We start from the raw sequence: 21,907 nt of genomic DNA on the forward strand, positions 1-21,907 counted from the left end.
TTGTATTCAATATCGATGCAATTTCTGTGTTTCGTCGTTGATTTGAAGGTCCAAGGGATACAGTAAACCTGCAATGGTGCATCGGAATCTAATACTGCTGTCCCAGAAAAGGCTCAAAGCACGAACAATTGGAAGAGTTACTCCTCTTGTAAATAAGTCGACATTTTACCTCTTGTATTCAATATCGATGCAATTTCTGTGTTTCATCGTTGATTTGAAGGTCCAAGGGATACAGTAAACCTGCAATGGTGCATCGGAATCTAATACTGCTGTCCCAGGACAGGCTCAAAGCACAAACTATTAGAAGAATTACTCCTCTTGTAAATAAGTCGACATTTTGCCTTTTGTATTCAATATCGATGCAATTTCTGTGTTTCATCGTCGATTTGAAGGTCCAAGGGATATAGTAAACCTGCAATGGTGCATCGGAATATAATACTGCTGTCCCATTAAAGGCTCAAAACACGAACAATTAGAAGAGTTACTCCTTTTATTAATAAGTCGACATTTTTCCTTTTTTATTCAATATCGATGGTATTTCTGTGTTTCATCGTTGATTTGAAGGTCCAAGGGATACAGTAAACCTGCAATGGTGCATCGGAATCTAATACTGCTGTCCCAGGAAAGGCTCAAAGCACGAACTGTTAGAAGAGTTACTTCTCTTGTAAATAAGTCGACATTTCGCCTTTTGTATTCAATATCGATGCAATTGCAGTATTTCATCGTTGATTTAAAGGTCCAAGGGATACAGGAAGCAGGCAATGGTGCATCGGAATCTAATACTGCTGTCCCAGGAAAGGCGCAAAGCACGAACTATTAGAAGTGTTACTCCTCTTATAAGTAAGTCGTCATTTTTCCTTTTGTATTCAATATCGATGCAATTTCTGTATTTCAGCGTTGATTTTAAGGTCCAAGGGATACAGTAAACCTGCTATGGTGATCGGAATCTAATACTGCTGTCTCAGGAAAGGCTAAAACCGCGAACTATTAGAAGAGTTACTTCTCTTATAAATAAGCCGACATTTTTTTTTATTCAATATCGTGCAATTGCTGTGTTTCATCGTTGATTTGAAGGTCCAAGGGATACAGTAAACCTGCAATGGTGCATTGGAATCAAATACTGCTGAGCCAGGAAAGGCTCAAAGCACGAACTATAAGAAGAGTTACTCCTCTTGTAAATAAGTCGACATTTTGCCTTTTGTATTCAATACCGATGCAATTTCTGTGTTTCATCGTTGATTTGAGGGTCGAAGGGATACAGTAAACCAGCAATGGTGCATCGGAATCTAATACTACTGATTCAGGAAAGGCTCAAAGCACGAACTATTAGAAGGGTTACTCCTCTTATAAATAAGTCGTCATTTTGCCTTTTGTATTAAATATCGATGTAATTTCTGTGATTCATCGTTGATTTGAAGGTCCAAGGGATACAGTAACCCTGCAATGGTGCATCGGAATTTAATACTGCTGTCCCAGGAAAGGCTCAAAGCACGAACTGTTAGAAGAGTTACTTCTCTTGTAAATAAGTCGACATTTTGCATTTTGTATTCAATATCGATGTAATTTCTGTGTTTCATCATTGATTTGAAGGTCCAAGGGATACAGTAAACCTGCAATGGTGCATCGGAATCTAATACTGCTGTCCCAAGAAAGGCTCAAAGCACGAACTAATAGAAGAGTTACTCCTCTTATAAATAAGTCGACATTTTGCCTTTTGTATTCAATATCGATGCAATTGCAGTGTTTCATCGTTGATTTAAAGGTCCAAGGGATACACGAAGCAGGAAATGGTGCATCGGAATCTAATACTGCTGTACCAGGAAAGGATCAAAGCACGAACTATTAGAAGAGTTGCTCCTCTTGTAAATAAGTCGACATTTTGCCTTTTGTATTCAAGATCGATGCAATTTCTATGTTTCATCGCTGATTTGAAGGTCGAAGGGATACAGCAAACTTGCAATGGTAATTCGGAATCTAATACTGCTGTCCCACGATAGGCTCAAACCACTAACTATTAGAAGAGTTACTCCTCTTGTAAATAAGTCGACAATTTGCCTTTTGTATTCAATATCGATGCAATTTCTGTGTTTCATCGTTGATTTGAAGGTCAAGGGATACAGTAAACCTGCAATGGTGCATCGGAATCTAATACTGCTGTCCCAGGAAAGGCTCAAAGCACGAACTATTAGAAGAGTTACTCCTCTTATAACTAAGTCGTCATTTTGCCTTTTGTATTCAATATCGATGCAATTTCTGTGTTTCATCGTTGATTTGAAGGTCCAAGGGATACAGTAAACCTGCAATGGTGCGTCGGAATCTAATACTGCTGTCCCAGGAAAGGCTAAATGCAGATACTATTAGAAGAGTTACTCCTCTTAAAAATAAGCCGACATTTTGCTTTTTTTATTCAATATCGATCCAATTTCTGTGTGTAATCGTTGATTTGAAGGTCCAAGGTATGCAGTAAACCTGCAATGGTGCATCGGAATCTAATACTGCTGTCCCAGGAAAGGCTCAAATCACGAACTATTAGAAGAGTTACTCATCTTGTAAATAAGTCGACATTTTGCCTTTTGTATTCAATATCGTTGAAATTTCTGTGTTTCATCGTTGATTTGAAGGCCCAAGGGATACAGCAAACATGCAATGGTGCATCGGAATCTAATACTGCTGTCCCAGGAAAGGCTAAAAGCACGAACTATTATAAGAGTTACTCCTCTTGTAAATAAGTCGACATTTTGCCTTTTGTATTCAATATCGATGCAATTTCTGTGTTTCATCGTTGAATTGAAGGTCCAAGGGATACAGTAAACCTGCAATGGTGATCGGAATATAATACTGCTGTCCCAGGAAAGGCTCAAATCACGAACTATTAGAAGAGTTACTCATCTTGTAAATAAGTCGAAATTTTGCCTTTTGTATTCAATATCGATGCAATTTCTGTGTTTCATCGTTGATTTGAAGGTCCAAGGGATACAGTAAACCTGCAATGGTGCATCGGAATTTAATACTGCTGTCCCAGGAAAGGCTCAAATCACGAACTATTAGAAGAGTTACTTCTCTTGTAAATAAGTCGTCATTTTGCATTTTGTATTCAATATCGATGCAATTTCTGTGTTTCATCGTTGACTTGAAGGTCCAAGGGATACAGTAAATCTGCAATGGTGCATCGGAATCTAATATTGCTGTCCCAGGAAAGGTTCAAAACACGAACGATTAGAAGAGTAACTCCTCTTATAAGTAAGTCGTCATTTTGCATTTTGTATTCAATATCGATGCAATTTTTGTCTTTCATCGTTGATTTGAATGTCCAAGGGATACAGTAAACCTGCAATGGTGATCGGAATTTAATACTGCTGTCCCAGGAAAGGCTCAAAGCACGAACTATTAGAAGAGTTACTCCTCTTATAAGTTAGTCGCCATTTTGATTTTGTATTCAATATCGATGCAATTTCTGTGTTTCATCGTTGATTTGAAGGTCCAAGGGATACAGTAAACCTGCAATGGTGATCGGAATCTAATACTGCTGTCCCAGGAAAGGCTAAAAGCACGAACTATTAGAAGAGTTACTTCTCTTATAAATAAGCCGACATTTTTCCTTTTTTATTCAATATCGATGCAATTTCTGTTTTTCATCGTTGATTTGAAGGTCCAAGGGATACAGTAAACCTGCAATGGTGCATCGGAATCTAATACTGCTGTCCCAAGAAAGGCTCAAAACACGAACTAATAGAAGAGTTACTCCTCTTATAAATAAGTCGACATTTTGCCTTTTGTATTCAATATCGATGCAATTGCTGTGTTTCATCGTTGATTTAAAGGTCCATGGGACACAGGAATCCGGCAATGGTGCATCGGAATCTAATACTGCTGTACCAGAAAAGGATCAAAGCACGAACTATTAGAATAGTTACTCCTCTTGTAAATAAGTCGACATTTTGCCTTTTGTATTCAATATCGATGCAATTTCTATGTTTCATCGTTGATTTGAAGGTCCAAGGGATACAGCAAACTTGCAATGGTGCATCGGAATCTAATACTGCTGTCACAGGAAAGGCTCAAACCACGCACTATTAGAAGAGTTACTCCTCTTGTAAATAAGTCGAAAATTTGCCTTTTGTATTCAGTATCGATGCAATTTCTGTGTTTCATCGTTGTTTTGAATGTCCAAGGGATACAGTAAACCTGCAATGGTGCATCGGAATCTAATACTGCTGTCCCAGGAAAGGCTCAAAGCACGAACAATTAGAAGAGTTACTCAGCTTATAAACAAGTCGACATTTTGCCTTTTGTATTCAATATCGATGCAATTCCAGTGTATCATTGTTGATTTGAAGGTCCAAGGGATACAGTACACCTGCAATGGTGCATCGGAATCTAATACTGCTGTCCCAGGAAAGGCTCAAATCACCAACTATTAGAAGAGTTACACCTCTTGTAAATAAGTCGACAATTTGAATTTTGTATTCAATATCGATGCAATTTCTGTGTTTCATCGTTGATTTGAAGGTCCAAGGGATACAGTAAACCTGCAATGGTGCATCGGAATCTAATACTGCTGTCCCAGGAAAGGCTCAAAGCACGAACTATTAGAAGAGTTACTCCTCTTATAAGTAAGTCGTCATTTTGCCTTTTGTATTCAATATCGATGCAATTTCTGTGTTTCATCGTCGATTTGAAGGTCCAAGGGATACAGTAAACCTCCAATGGTGCGTCGGAATCTAATACTGCTGTCCCAGGAAAGGCTAAATGCACAAACTATTAGAAGAGTTACTCCTCTTATAAGTAAGCCGACATTTTGCCTTTTTTATTCAATATCGATCCATTTTCTGTGTTTAATAGTTGATTTGAAGGTTCAAGGTATGCAGGACACCTGCAATGGTGCATCGGAATCTAATACTGCTGTCCCAGGAATGGCTCAAATAGCGAACTATTAGAAGAGTTACTCCTCTTGTAAATAAGTCGACATTTTGCCTTTTGTATTCAATATCGTTGATATTTCTGTGTTTCATCGTTGATTTGAAGGCCCAAGGGATACAGCAAACATGCAATTGCGCATCGGAATCTAATACTGCTGTCCCAGGAAAGGCTAAAAGCACGAACTATTAGAAGAGTTACTCCTCTTGTAAATAAGTCGTCATTTTGCCTTTTGTATTCAATATCGATGCAATTTCTGTGTTTCATCGTTGATTTGGAGTTCCAAAGGATACGTTAAACCTGCAAGGGTGCATCGGAATCTAATACTGCTGTCCCAGGAAAGGCTCAAAGCACGAACTACTAGAAGAGTTACTCCTCTTGTAAATAAGTCAACATTTTGCCTTTTGTATTCAATATCGATGCAATTTCTGTGTTTCATCGTTGATTTGAAGGTCCAAGGGATACAGTACACCTGCAATGGTTCATCGGAATCTAATACTGTTGTCTCAGGAAAGGCCCATAGCACGAACTATTAGAAGAGTTACTCCTCTTGTGTATAAGTCGACATTTTGCATTTTCTATTCAATATCGATGCAATTTCTGTGTTTCATCGTTGATTTGAAAGTCCAAGGGATACAGTAAACCTGCAATGGTGCATCGGAATCTAATACTGCTGTCCCAGGAAAGGCTCAAAGCACGAAAAATTAGAAGAGTTACTCCTCTTATTAATAAGTCGACATTTTGCTTTTTGTATTAAATATCGATGTAATTACTGTGTTTCATCGTTGACCTGAAGGTCCAAGGGATACAGTAAACCTGCAATGGTGCATCGGAATCTAATACTGCTGTCCCAGGAAAGGTTCAAAGCACGAACGGTTAGAAGAGTAACTCCTCTTATAAGTAAGTCGTCATTTTGCATTTTGTATTCAATATCGATGCAATTTTTGTCTTTCATCGTTGATTTGAAGGTCCAAGGGATACAGTAAACCTGCAATGGTGCATCGGAATTTAATACTGCTATCCCAGGAAAGGCTCAAAGCACGAACTATTAGAAGAGTTACTCCTCTTATAAGTAAGTCGTCATTTTGCCTTTTGTATTCAATATCGATGCAATTTCTGTGTTTCATCGTTGATTTCAAGGTCCAATGGATACAGTAAACCTGCAATGGTGCGTCGGAATCTAATACTGCTGTCCCAGGAAAGGCTAAATGCAGAAACTATTAGAAGAGTTACTCCTCTTATAAATAAGCCGACATTTTGCTTTTTTTATTCAATATCGATCCAATTTCTGTGTTTAATCTTTGATTTGAAGGTCCAAGGTATGCAGTAAACTTGCAATGGTGCATCGGAATCTAATACTGCTGTCCCAGGAAAGGCTCAAATCACGAACTATTAGAAGAGTTACTCCTCTTTAAATAAGTCGACATTTTGCCTTTTGTATTCAATATCGTTGAAATTTCTGTGTTTCATCGTTGAATTGAAGGCCCAAGGGATACAGCAAACATGCAATGGTGCATCGGAATCTAAAACTGCTGTCGCAGGAAAGGCTCAAAGCACGAACTATTAGAAGAGTTACTCCTCTTATAAGTAAGTCGTCATTTTGACTTTTGTATTCAATATCGATGCAATTTCTGTGTTTCATCGTTGATTTGAAGGTCCAAGGTATACAGTAAACCTGCAATGGTGATCGGAATCTAATACTGCTGTCCCAAGAAAGGCTAAAAGCACGAACTATTAGAAGAGTTTCTTCTCTTATAAATAAGCCGACATTTTTCCTTTTTTATTCAATATCGATGCAATTTCTGTTTTTCATCGTTGATTTGAAGGTCCAAGGGATACAGAAAACCTGCAATGGTGCATCGGTATCTAATACTGCTGTCCCAAGAAAGGCTCAAATCACGAACTAATAGAAGAGTTACTCCTCTTATAAATAAGTCGACATTTTGCCTTTTATATTCAATATCGATGCAATTGCTGTGTTTCGTCGTTGATTTAAAGGTCCAAGGGATACAGGAAACCGGCAATGGTGCATCGGAATCTAATACTGCTGTACCAGAAAAGGATCAAAGCACGAACTATTAGAAGAGTTACTCCTCTTGTAAATAAGTCGCCATTTTGCCTTTTGTATTCAATATCGATGCAATTTCTATGTTTCATCGTTGATTTGAAGGTCCAAGGGATACAGTAAGCATTCAATGGTGCATCGGAATCTAATACTGCTGTCCCAGGAAAGGTTCAAATCACCAACTATTTGAAGAGTTACACCTCTTGTAAATAAGTCGACAATTTGCATTTTGTATTCAATATCGATGCAATTTCTGTGTTTCATCGTTGATTTGAAGGTCCAAGGGATACAGTAAACCTGCAATGGTGATCGGAATCTAATACTGGTGTCCCAGGAAAAGCTCAAAGCACGAACTATTAGAAGAGTTACTCCTCTTATTATTAAGTTGACATTTTGCATGTTGTATACAATATCGATGCAATTTCTGTGTTTCATCGTTGATTTGAAGGTCCAAGGGATACAGTAAACCTGCAATGGTGCATCGGAATCTAATACTGCTGTCCCAGGAAAGGCTAAAAGAACGAACTATAAGCATAGTTACTCCTCTTGTAAATAAGTCGACATTTTGCCTTTCGTATTCAATATCGATGCTATTTCTGTGTTTCATCGTTCATTTGAAGGTCGAAGGGATACAGTAAAACTGCAATGGTGCATCGGAATCTAAGACTGCTGTCAAAGGAAAGGCTCAAATCACGAACTATTAGAAGGGTTACTCCTGTTGAAAATAAGTGGACATTTTGACTTTTGTAATCAATATCGATGCAGTTTCTATGTTTCATCATTGATTTGAAGGTCCAAGGGGTACAGTAAATATGCAATGGTGCATCGAAATCTAATACTGCTGTCCCAGGAAAGGCTCAAATCACGAACAATTAGAAGAGTTACTCCTCTTATAAATAAGTCGACATTTTGCCTTTTGTATTCAATATCGATGCAATTTCTGTGTTTCATCGTTGATTTGAAAGTCCGAGGGATACAGTAAAATTGCAATGGTGCATCAGAATCTAATAGTGCTGTCACAGGAAAGGCTAAAACACGAACTATTAGAAGAGTTACTCCACTTGTAAATAAATCGACATTTGCCATTTGTATTCAATATCTATGCAATTTCTGTGTTTCATCGTTGATTTGGAGTTCCAAAGGATACATTAAACCTGCAAGGGTGCATCGGAATCTAATACTGCTGTCTCAGGATAGGCTCATAGCACGAACTATTAGAAGAGTAACTCCTCTTGTAAATAAGTCTTCATTTTGCCTTTTGTATTCAATATCGATGCAATTTCTGTGTTTCATTGTTGATTTGAAGGTCCAAGGGATATAGTAAACCTGCAATGGTGCGTCGGAATCTAATACTGCTGCCCAGGAAAGGCTAAGTGCACGAACTATTAATAGAGTTACTCCTCTTATAAATAAGCCGACATTTTGCTTATTTTATTCAATATCGATGCAATTTCTGTGTTTCATCGTTGATTTGAAGGTCCAAGGGATACAGTAAACCTGCAATGGTGCATCGGCATCTAATACTGCTGTCCCGGGAAAGGCTCAAAACACAAACTATTAGAAGAGTTACTCCTCTTGTAAATAAGTCGTTATTTTGCCATTTGTATTCAATATCGATGCAATTTCTGTGTTTCATCGCTGATTTAGAGGTCCAAGGGATACAGTAAACCTGCAATGGTGCATCGGAATCAAATACTGCTGTGACAGGAAAGGCTCAAAGCACGAACTATTAGAAGAGTTACTCGTCTTATAAATAAGTCGACATTTTGCCTTTTGTATTCAATATCGATGCAATTTCTGTGTTTTATCGTTGATTTGAAAGTCCAAGGGATACAGTAAACCTGCAATCGTGCATCGGAATCTAATACTGCTGTCCCAGGAAAGGCTAAAAGAACGAACTGTTAGAAGAGTTACTCCTCTTGTAAATAAGTCGACATTTTGCTTTTTGAATTTAATATCGATGCAATTTCTGTGTTTCATCGTTGATTTGAAGGTCCAAGGGATACAGTAACCCTGCAATGGTGCATCGGAATCTAATACTGCTGTCCCAGGAAAGGCTAAAAGCACGAACTATTAGAAGAGTTACTTCTCTTATAAATAAGCCGACATTTTTCCCTTTTTATTCAATATCGATGCAATTTCTGTGTTTCATCGTTGATTTGAAGGTCCAAGGTATGCAGTAAACCTGCAATGGTGCATCGGAATGTAATACTGCTGTCCCAGGGAAGGCTCAAATCACGAACTATTAGAAGAGTTACTCCTCTTGTAAATAAGTCGACAATTTGCCTTTTGTATTCAATATCGTTGAAATTTCTGTGTTTCATCGTTGATTTGAAGGCCCAAGGGATACAGTAAACATTCAATGGTGCATCGGAATCTAATACTGCTGTCCCAGGAAACGCTAAAAGCAAGAACTATTAGAAGAGTTACTCCTCTTGTAAATAAGTCGTCATTTTGCCTTTTGTATTCAATATCGATGCAATTTCTGTGTTTCATCGTTGATTTGAAGGTCCAAGGGATACAGTAAATCTGCAATGGCGATCGGAATCTAATACTAATGTCCCAGGAAAGGCTAAAAGCACGAACTATTAGAAGAGTTACTCCTCTTATAAGTAAGTTGACATTTTGCATTTTGTATACAATATCGATCCAATTTCTGTGTTTCATCGTTGATTTGAAGGTCCAAGGGATACAGTAAACCTGCAATGGTGCATCGGAATCTAATACTGCTGTCCCAGGAAAGGCTAAAAGCACGAACTGTTAGCAGAGTTACTCCTCTTGTAAATAAGTCGACATTTTGCCTTTCGTATTCAATATCGATGCAATTTCTGTGTTTCATCGTTGATTTGAAGGTACAAGGGATACATTAAACCTGCAATGGTGCATCGGAATCTAATACTGCTGTACCAGGAAAGGCTTAAAGCACGAACTATTAGAAGAGTTACTCCTCTTGTAAATAAGTCGACATTTTGCCTTTTGTATTCAATATCGATGCAATTTCTATGTTTCATCGTTGATTTGAAGGTCCAAGGGATACAGTAAACTTGCAATGGTGCAGCGGAATCTAATACTGCTGTCACAGGAAAGGCTCAAACCACGAACTATTAGAAGAGTTACTCCTCTTGTAAATAAGTCGACAATTTGCCTTTTGTACTCAATATCGATGCAATTTCTGTGTTTCATCGTTGATTTGAAGGTCCAAGGGATACAGTAAACCTGCAATGGTGCATCGGAATCTAATACTGCTGTCCCAGGAAAGGCTCAAAGCACGAACAATGATAAGAGTTACTCAGCTTATAAACAAGTCGACATTTTGCCTTTTGTATTCAATATCGATGCAATAACTGTGTATCATCGTTGATTTGAAGGTCCAAGGGATACAGTAAACCTGCAATGGTGCATCGGAATCTAATACTGCTGTCCCAGGAAAGGCTCAAATCACCAACTATTAGAAGAGTTACACCTCTTGTAAATTAGTAGACAATTTGCATTTTGTATTCAATATCGATGCAATATCTGTGTTTCATCGTTGATTTGAAGGTCCAAGGGATACAGTAAACCTGCAATGGTGCGTCGGAAACTAATACTGCTGTCCCAGGAAAGGCTAAATGCACAAACTATTAGAAGAGTTACTCCTCTTATAAATAAGCCGACATTTTGCCTTTTTTATTCAATATCGATGCAATTTCTGTGTTTAATCGTTGATTTGAAGGTCCAAGGTATGCAGTAAACCTGCAATGGTGCATCGGAATCTAATACTGCTGTCCAAGGGAAGACTCAAATCACGAACTATTAGAAGAGTTACTCCTCTTGTAAATAAGTCGACATTTTGCCTTTTGTATTCAATATCGTTGAAATTTCTGTGTTTCATCGTTGATTTGAAGGCCCAAGGGATACAGTAAACATTCAATGGTGCATCGGAATCTAATACTGCTGCCCAGGAAAGGCTAAAAGCACGAACTATTAGAAGAGTTACTCCTTTTGTAAATAAGTCGTCATTTTGCCTTTTGTATTCAATATCGATGCAATTTCTGTGTTTCATCGTTGATTTGAAGGTCCAAGGGATACAGTAAATCTGCAATGGCGATCGGAATCTAATACTGGTGTCCCAGGAAAGGCTAAAAGCACGAACTATTAGAAGAGTTACTCCTCTTATAAGTAAGTTGACATTTTGCATTTTGTATACAATATCGATCCAATTTCTGTGTTTCATCGTTGATTTGAAGGTCCAAGGGATACAGTAAACCTGCAATGGTGCATCGGAATCTAATACTGCTGTCCCAGGAAAGGCTAAAAGCACGAACTGTTAGCAGAGTTACTCCTCTTGTAAATAAGTCGACATTTTGCCTTTCGTATTCAATATCGATGCAATTTCTGTGTTTCATCGTCGATTTGAAGGTCCGAGGGATACAGTAAAACTGCAATGGTGCATCGGAATCTAATACTGCTCTCACAGGAAAGGCTCAAATCACGAACTATTAGAAGAGTTACTCCCGTTGTAAATAAGTGGACATTTTGACTTTTGTATTCAATATCGATGCAATTTCTGTGTTTCATCGTTGATTTGAAGGTCCAAGGGATACAGTAAATATGCAATGGTGCATCGAAATCTAATACTGCTGTCCCAGGAAAGGCTCAAAGCACTAACTATTAGAAGAGTTACTCCTCTTGTAAATAATTCGACATTTTGCCTTTTGTATCAAATATCGATGCATTTTCTGCGTTTCATCGTTGATTCGAAGGTCCAAGGGATTCAGTAAACCCCCAATGGTGCATGGGAATCTAATGCTGAAGTCCCAGGAATGGCTCAAAGCACGAACTATTAGAAGAGTTACTCCTCTTGTAAATATGTCAACATATTGCATTTTGTATTCAATATCGATGCAATTTCCGTGATTCATCGTTGATTTGAAGGTCCAAGGGATACAGTAGACCTGCAATGGTGCATCGGAATCTGATACTGCTGTCCCAGGAAAGGCTCAAAGCACGAACTATTAGAAGAGTAACTTCTCTTATAAGTAAGTCGTCATTTTGTCTTTTGTATTCAATATCAATGCAATTTCTGTGTTTCATCGTTGATTTGAAGGTCCAAGGGATACAGTAAACCTGCAATGGTGATCGGAATCTAATACTGCTGTCCTAGGAAAGGCTCAAAGCACGAACTATTAGAAGAGTTACTCCTCTTATAAGTAAGTCGTCATTTTGCATTTTGTATTCAATATCGATGCAATTTCTGTGTTTCATCGTTGATTTGAAAGTCCAAGGGATACAGTAAACCTGCAATGGTGCATCGGAATCTAATACTGCTGTCCCAGGAAAGGCTCAAAGCACGAACTATTAGAAGAGTTACTCCTCTTGTAAATAAGTCGACATTTTGCCTTTTGTACTCAATATCGATGCAATTTCTGTGTTTCATCGTTGATTTGAAGGTCCAAGGTATGCAGTAAACCTGCAATGGTGCATCGGAATCTAATACTGCTGTCCCAGGGAAGGCTCAAATCACGAACTATTAGAAGAGTTACTCCTCTTGTAAATAAGTCGACATTTTGCCTTTTGTATTCAATATCGTTGAAATTTCTGTGTTTCATCGTTGATTTGAAGGCCCAAGGGATACAGTAAACATTCAATGGTGCATCGGAATCTAATACTGCTGTCCCAGGAAAGGCTAAAAGCAAGAACTATTAGAAGAGTTACTCCTCTTGTAAATAAGTCGTCATTTTGCCTTTTGTATTCAATATCGATGCAATTTCTGTGTTTCATCGTTGATTTGAAGGTACAAGGGATACATTAAACCTGCAATTGTGCATCGGAATCTAATACTGCTGTACCAGGAAAGGCCTAAAGCACGAACTATTAGAAGAGTTACTCCTCTTGTAAATAAGTCGACATTTTGCCTTTTGTATTCAATATCGATGCAATTTCTATGTTTCATCGTTGATTTGAAGGTCCAAGGGATACAGTAAACTTGCAATGGTGCAGCGGAATCTAATACTGCTGTCACAGGAAAGGCTCAAACCACGAACTATTAGAAGAGTTACTCCTCTTGTAAATAAGTCGACAATTTGCCTTTTGTACTCAATATCGATGCAATTTCTGTGTTTCATTGTTGATTTGAAGGTCCAAGGGATACAGTAAACCTGCAATGGTGCATCGGAATCTAATACTGCTGTCCCAGGAAAGGCTCAAAGCACGAACAATGATAAGAGTTACTCAGCTTATAAACAAGTCGACATTTTGCCTTTTGTATTCAATATCAATGCAATAACTGTGTATCATCGTTGATTTGAAGGTCCAAGGGATACAGTAAACCTGCAATGGTGCATCGGAATCTAATACTGCTGTCCCAGGAAAGGCTCAAATCACCAACTATTAGAAGAGTTACACCTCTTGTAAATAAGTCGACAATTTGCATTTTGTATTCAATATCGATGCAATATCTGTGTTTCATCGTTGATTTGAAGGTCCAAGGGATACAGTAAACCTGCAATGGTGCGTCGGAATCTAATACTGCTGTCCCAGGAAAGGCTAAATGCAGAAACTATTAGAAGAGTTACTCCTCTTATAAATAAGCCGACATTTTGCTTTTTTTATTCAATATCGATCCAATTTCTGTGTTTAATCGTTGATTTGAAGGTCCAAGGTATGCAGTAAACCTGCAATGGTGCATCGGAATCTAATACTGCTGTCCCAGGAAAGGCTCAAATCACGAACTATTAGAAGAGTTACTCCTCTTGTAAATAAGTCGACATATTGCCTTTTGTATTCAATATCGTTGAAATTTCTGTGTTTCATCGTTGAATTGAAGGCCCAAGGGATACAGCAAACATGCAATGGTGCATCGGAATCTAAAACTGCTGTCCCAGGAAAGGCTCAAAGCACGAACTATTAGAAGAGTTACTCCTCTTATAAGTAAGTCGTCATTTTGACTTTTGTATTCAATATCGATGCGATTTCTGTGTTTCATCGTTGATTTGAAGGTCCAAGGGATACAGTAAACCTGCAATGGTGATCGGAATCTAATACTGCTGTCCCAAGAAAGGCTAAAAGCACGAACTATTAGAAGAGTTTCTTCTATTATAAATAAGCCGACATTTTTCATTTTTTATTCAATATCGATGCAATTTATGTTTTTCATCGTTGATTTGAAGGTCCAAGGGATACAGTAAACCTACAATGGTGCATCGGTATCTAATACTGCTGTCCCAAGAAAGGCTCAAAGCACGAACTAATAGAAGAGTTACTCCTCTTATAAATAAGTCGACATTTTGCCTTTTGTATTCAATATCGATGCAATTGCTGTGTTTCGTCGTTGATTTAAAGGTCCAAGGGATACAGGACACCGGCAATGGTGCATCGGAATCTAATACTGCTGTACCAGAAAAGGATCAAAGCACGAACTATTAGAAGAGTTACTCCTCTTGTAAATAAGTCGACATTTTGCCTTTTGTATTCAATATCGATGCAATTTCTATGTTTCATCGTTGATTTGAAGGTCCAAGGGATACAGTAAACATTCAATGGTGCATCGGAATCTAATACTGCTGTCCCAGGAAAGGTTCAAATCACCAACTATTAGAAGAGTTACACCTCTTGTAAATAAGTCGACAATTTGCATTTTGTATTCAATATCGATGCAATTTCTGTGTTTCATCGTTGATTTGAAGGTCCAAGGGATACAGTAAACCTGCAATGGTGATCGGAATCTAATACTGGTGTCCCAGGAAAAGCTCAAAGCACGAACTATTAGAAGAGTTACTCCTCTTATTAGTAAGTTGACATTTTGCATGTTGTATACAATATCGATGCAATTTCTGTGTTTCATCGTTGATTTGAAGGTCCAAGGGATACAGTAAACCTGCAATGGTGCATCGGAATCTAATACTGCTGTCCCAGGAAAGGCTAAAATCACGAACTATTAGCAGAGTTACTCCTCTTGTAAATAAGTCGACATTTTGCCTTTCGTATTCAATATCGATGCAATTTCTGTGTTTCATCGTTCATTTGAAGGTCGAAGGGATACAGTAAAACTGCAATGGTGCATCGGAATCTAAGACTGCTGTCACAGGAAAGGCTCAAATCACGAACTATTAGAAGGGTTACTCCTGTTGAAAATAAGTGGACATTTTGACTTTTGTAATCAATATCGATGCAGTTTCTATGTTTCATCATTGATTTGAAGGTCCAAGGGGTACAGTAAATATGCAATGGTGCATCGAAATCTAATACTGCTGTCCCAGGAAAGGCTCAAAGCACGAACAATTAGAAGAGTTACTCCTCTTATAAATAAGTCGACATTTTGCCTTTTGTATTCAATATCTATGCAATTTCTGTGTTTCATCGTTGATTTGGAGTTCCAAAGGATACATTAAACCTGCAAGGGTGCATCGGAATCTAATACTGCTGTCTCAGGATAGGCTCATAGCACGAACTATTAGAAGAGTTACTCCTCTTGTAAATAAGTCTTCATTTTGCCTTTTGTATTCAATATCGATGCAATTTCTGTGTTTCATTGTTGATTTGAAGGTCCAAGGGATATAGTAAACCTGCAATGGTGCGTCGGAATCTAATACTGCTGCCCAGGAAAGGCTAAGTGCACGAACTATTAAAAGAGTTACTCCTCTTATAAATAAGCCGACATTTTGCTTATTTTATTCAATATCTATGCAATTTCTGTGTTTCATCGTTGATTTGAAGGTCCAAGGGATACAGTAAACCTGCAATGGTGCATCGGCATCTAATACTGCTGTCCCGGGAAAGGCTCAAAACACAAACTATTGGAAGAGTTACTCCTCTTCTAAATAAGTCGACATTTTGCCTTTTGTATTCAATATCGATGCAATTTCTGTGTTTCATCGTTGATTTGAAGTTCCAAGGGATACAGTAAACCTGCAATGGTGCATCGGAATCCAATACTGCTGTCCCAGGAAATGCTGAAAGCACGAACTATTAGAAGAGTTACTCCTCTTGTAAATAATTCGACATTTTTCCTTTTGTACTCAATATCGATGGTATTTCTGTGTTTCATCGTTGATTTGAAGGTCCAAGGGATACAATAAACCTGCAATGGTGCATCGGAATCTAAAACTGCTCTTCCAGGAAGGCTCAAAGCACGGACTATTAGAAGAGTTTCTCCTCTTATAAATAAGTCGACATTTTGCCTTTTGTATTCAATATCGATGGTATTTCTGTGTTTCATCGTTGATTTGAAGGTCCAAGGGATACAGTAAATCTGCAATGGTGATAGGGATCTAATACTGCTGTCTTAGGAAAAGCTGAAAGCACGAACTATTAGAAGAGTTACTCCTCATATAAGTAAGACGACATTTTCCCTTTTGTATTCAATATCGATGGTATTTCTGTGTTTCATCGTTGATTTGGAGGTCCAAGGGATACAGTAAACCTGCAATGGCGCATCGGAATCTATTACTGCTGTCCCAGGAAAGGCTCAAAGCACGAACTATTAGAAGAGTTACTCCTCATATAAGTAAGTCGTTATTTTGCCATTTGTATTCAATATCGATGCAATTTCTGTGTTTCATCGCTGATTTAGAGGTCCAAGGGATACAGTAAACCTGCAATGGTGCATCGGAATCAAATACTGCTGTGCCAGGAAAGGCTCAAAGCACGAACTATTAGAAGAGTTACTCGTCTTATAAATAAGTCGACATTTTGCCTTTTGTATTCAATATCGATGCAATTTCTGTGTTTTATCGTTGATTTGAAAGTCCAAGGGATACAGTAAACCTGCAATCGTGCATCGGAATCTAATACTGCTGTCCCAGGAAAGGCTAAAAGCACGAACTGTTAGAAGAGTTACTCCTCTTGTAACTAAGTCGACATTTTGCTTTTTGAATTTAATATCGATGCAATTTCTGTGTTTCATCGTTGATTTGAAGGTCCAAGGGATACAGTAACCGTGCAATGGTGCATCGGAATCTAATACTGCTGTCCCAGGAAAGGCTAAAAGCACGAACTATTAGAAGAGTTACTTCTCTTATAAATAAGCCGACATTTTTCCCTTTTTATTCAATATCGATGCAATTTCTGTTTTTCATCGTTGATTTGAAGGTCCAAGGGATACAGTAAACCTGCAATGGTGCATCGGAATCTAATACTGCTGTCCCAGGAAAGGCTCAAAGCACGAACTATTAGAAGAGTTACTCCTCTTGTAAATAAGTCGACATTTTGCCTTTGTACTCAATATCGATGCAATTTCTGTGTTTCATCGTTGATTTGAAGGTCCAAGGTATGCAGTAAACCTGCAATGGTGCATCGGAATCTAATACTGCTGTCCCAGGGAAGGCTCAAATCACGAACTATTAGAAGAGTTACTCCTCTTGTAAATAAGTCGACATTTTGCCTTTTGTATTCAATATCGTTGAAATTTCTGTGTTTCATCGTTGATTTGAAGGCCCAAGGGATACAGTAAACATTCAATGGTGCATCGGAATCTAATACTGCTGTCCCAGGAAAGGCTAAAAGCAAGAACTATTAGAAGAGTTACTCCTCTTGTAAATAAGTCGTCATTTTGCCTTTTGTATTCAATATCGATGCAATTTCTGTGTTTCATCGTTGATTTGAAGGTCCAAGGGATACAGTAAATCTGCAATGGCGATCGGAATCTAATACTAATGTCCCAGGAAAGGCTAAAAGCACGAACTATTAGAAGAGTTACTCCTCTTATAAGTAAGTTGACATTTTGCATTTTGTATACAATATCGATCCAATTTCTGTGTTTCATCGTTGATTTGAAGGTCCAAGGGATACAGTAAACCTGCAATGGTGCATCGGAATCTAATACTGCTGTCCCAGGAAAGGCTAAAAGCACGAACTGTTAGCAGAGTTACTCCTCTTGTAAATAAGTCGACATTTTGCCTTTCGTATTCAATATCGATGCAAATTCTGTGTTTCATCGTTGATTTGAAGGTACAAGGGATACATTAAACCTGCAATGGTGCATCGGAATCTAATACTGCTGTACCAGGAAAGGCTTAAAGCACGAACTATTAGAAGAGTTACTCCTCTTGTAAATAAGTCGACATTTTGCCTTTTGTATTCAATATCGATGCAATTTCTATGCTTCATCGTTGATTTGAAGGTCCAAGGGATACAGTAAACTTGCAATGGTGCAGCGGAATCTAATACTGCTGTCACAGGAAAGGCTCAAACCACGAACTATTAGAAGAGTTACTCCTCTTGTAAATAAGTCGACAATTTGCCTTTTGTACTCAATATCGATGCAATTTCTGTGTTTCATCGTTGATTTGAAGGTCCAAGGGATACAGTAAACCTGCAATGGTGCATCGGCATCTAATACTGCTGTCCCGGGAAAGGCTCAAAACACAAACTATTAGAAGAGTTACTCCTCTTGTAAATAAGTCGACATTTTGCCTTTTGTATTCAATATCGATGCAATTTCTGTGTTTCATCGTTGATTTGAAGTTCCAAGGGATACAGTAAACCTGCAATGGTGCATCGGAATCCAATACTGCTGTCCCAGGAAATGCTGAAAGCACGAACTATTAGAAGAGTTACTCCTCTTGTAAATAATTCGACATTTTACCTTTTGTACTCAATATCGATGGTATTTCTGTGTTTCATCGTTGATTTGAAGGTCCAAGGGATACAATAAACCTGCAATGGTGCATCGGAATCTAAAACTGCTCTTCCAGGAAGGCTCAAAGCACGGACTATTAGAAGAGTTTCTCCTCTTATAAATAAGTCGACATTTTGCCTTTTGTATTCAATATCGATTGTATTTCTGTGTTTCATCGTTGATTTGAAGGTCCAAGGGATACAGTAAATCTGCAATGGTGATAGGGATCTAATACTGCTGTCTTAGGAAAAGCTGAAAGCACGAACTATTAGAAGAGTTACTCCTCATATAAGTAAGACGACATTTTGCCTTTTGTATTCAATATCGATGGTATTTCTGTGTTTCATCGTTGATTTGAAGGTCCAAGGGATACAGTAAACATTCAATGGTGCATCGGAATCTAATACTGCTGTCCCAGGAAAGGCTAAAAGCAAGAACTATTAGAAGAGTTACTCCTCTTGTAAATAAGTCGTCATTTTGCCTTTTGTATTCAATATCGATGCAATTTCTGTGTTTCATCGTTGATTTGAAGGTCCAAGGGATACAGTAAATCTGCAATGGCGATCGGAATCTAATACTAATGTCCCAGGAAAGGCTAAAAGCACGAACTATTAGAAGAGTTACTCCTCTTATAAGTAAGTTGACATTTTGCATTTTGTATACAATATCGATCCAATTTCTGTGTTTCATCGTTGATTTGAAGGTCCAAGGGATACAGTAAACCTGCAATGGTGCATCGGAATCTAATACTGCTGTCCCAGGAAAGGCTAAAAGCACGAACTGTTAGCAGAGTTACTCCTCTTGTAAATAAGTCGACATTTTGCCTTTCGTATTCAATATCGATGCAATTTCTGTGTTTCATCGTTGATTTGAAGGTACAAGGGATACATTAAACCTGCAATGGTGCATCGGAATATAATACTGCTGTACCAGGAAAGGCTTAAAGCACGAACTATTAGAAGAGTTACTCCTCTTGTAAATAAGTCGACAATTTGCCTTTTGTACTCAATATCGATGCAATTTCTGTGTTTCATCGTTGATTTGAAGGTCCAAGGGATACAGTAAACCTGCAATGGTGCATCGGAATCTAATACTGCTGTCCCAGGAAAGGCTCAAAGCACGAACAATGATAAGAGTTACTCAGCTTATAAACAAGTCGACATTTTGCCTTTTGTATTCAATATCGATGCAATAACTGTGTATCATCGTTGATTTGAAGGTCCAAGGGATACAGTAAACCTGCAATGGTGCATCGGAATCTAATACTGCTGTCCCAGGAAAGGCTCAAATCACCAACTATTAGAAGAGTTACACCTCTTGTAAATAAGTCGACAATTTGCATTTTGTATTCAATATCGATGCAATATCTGTGTTTCATCGTTGATTTGAAGGTCCAAGGGATACAGTAAACCTGCAATGGTGCGTCGGAATCTAATACTGCTGTCCCAGGAAAGTCTAAATGCACAAACTATTAGAAGAGTTACTCCTCTTATAAATAAGTCGACATTTTGCCTTTTTTATTCAATATCGATGCAATTTCCTTGTTTAATCGTTGATTTGAAGGTCCAAGGTATGCAGTAAACCTGCAATGGTGCATCGGAATCTAATACTGCTGTCCAAGGGAAGGCTCAAATCACGAACTATTAGAAGAGTTACTCCTCTTGTAAATAAGTCGACATTTTGCCTTTTGTATTCAATATCGTTGAAATTTCTGTGTTTCATCGTTGATTTGAAGGCCCAAGGGATACAGTAAACATTCAATGGTGCATCGGAATCTAATACTGCTGTCCCAGGAAAGGCTAAAAGCACGAACTATTAGAAGAGTTACTCCTCTTGTAAATAAGTCGTCATTTTGCCTTTTGTATTCAATATCGATGCAATTTCTGTGTTTCATCGTTGATTTGAAGGTCCAAGGGATACAGTAAATCTGCAATGGCGATCGGATTCTAATACTGGTGTCCCAGGAAAGGCTAAAAGCACGAACTATTAGAAGAGTTACTCCTCTTATAAGTAAGTTGACATTTTGCATTTTGTATACAATATCGATCCAATTTCTGTGTTTCATCGTTGATTTGAAGGTCCAAGGGATACAGTAAACCTGCAATGGTGCATCGGAATCTAATACTGCTGTCCCAGGAAAGGCTAAAACCACGAACTGTTAGCAGAGTTACTCCTCTTGTAAATAAGTCGAAATTTTGCCTTTCGTATTCAATATCGATGCAATTTCTGTGTTTCATCGTCGATTTGAAGGTCCGAGGGATACAGTAAAACTGCAATGGTGCATCGGAATCTAATACTGCTCTCACAGGAAAGGCTCAAATCACGAACTATTAGAAGAGTTACTCCTGTTGTAAATAAGTGGACATTTTGACTTTTGTATTCAATATCGATGCAATTTCTGTGTTTCATCGTTGATTTGAAGGTCCAAGGGATACAGTAAATATGCAATGGTGCATCGAAATCTAATACTGCTGTCCCAGGAAAGGCTCAAAGCACTAACTATTAGAAGAGTTACTCCTCTTGTAAATAATTCGACATTTTGCCTTTTGTATTAAATATCGATGCATTTTCTGCGTTTCATCGTTGATTCGAAGGTCCAAGGGATTCAGTAAACCCTCAATGGTGCATGGGAATCTAATGCTGAAGTCCCAGGAATGGCTCAAAGCACGAACTATTAGAAGAGTTACTCCTCTTGTAAATATGTCAACATATTGCATTTTGTATTCAATATCGATGCAATTTCCGTGATTCATCGTTGATTTGAAGGTCCAAGGGATACAGTAAACCTGCAATGGTGCATCGGAATCTAATACTGCTGTCCCAGGAAAGGCTCAAAGCACGAACTATTAGAAGAGTAACTTCTCTTATAAGTAAGTCGTCATTTTGTCTTTTGTATTCAATATCAATGCAATTTCTGTGTTTCATCGTTGATTTGAAGGTCCAAGGGATACAGTAAACCTGCAATGGTGATCGGAATCTAATACTGCTGTCCTAGGAAAGGCTCAAAGCACGAACTATTAGAAGAGTTACTCCTCTTATAAGTAAGTCGTCATTTTGCATTTTGTATTCAATATCGATGCAATTTCTGTGTTTCATCGTTGATTTGAAGGTCCAAGGGAAACAGTAAACCTGCAATGGTGCATCGGAATCTAATACTGCTGTCCCAGGAAAGGCTCAAAGCACGATCTATTAGAATAGTACTCCTCTTATAAGTAAGTCGTCACTTTGCCTTTTGTATTCAATATCGATGCAATTTCTGTGTTTTATCGTTGATTTGAAAGTCCAAGGGATACAGTAAACCTGCAATCGTGCATCGGAATCTAATACTG

The sequence above is a fragment of the Schistocerca cancellata genome, unplaced genomic scaffold, assembly GCF_023864275.1.
Source record: "Schistocerca cancellata isolate TAMUIC-IGC-003103 unplaced genomic scaffold, iqSchCanc2.1 HiC_scaffold_708, whole genome shotgun sequence".
Lineage (NCBI taxonomy): Eukaryota > Metazoa > Arthropoda > Insecta > Orthoptera > Acrididae > Schistocerca > Schistocerca cancellata.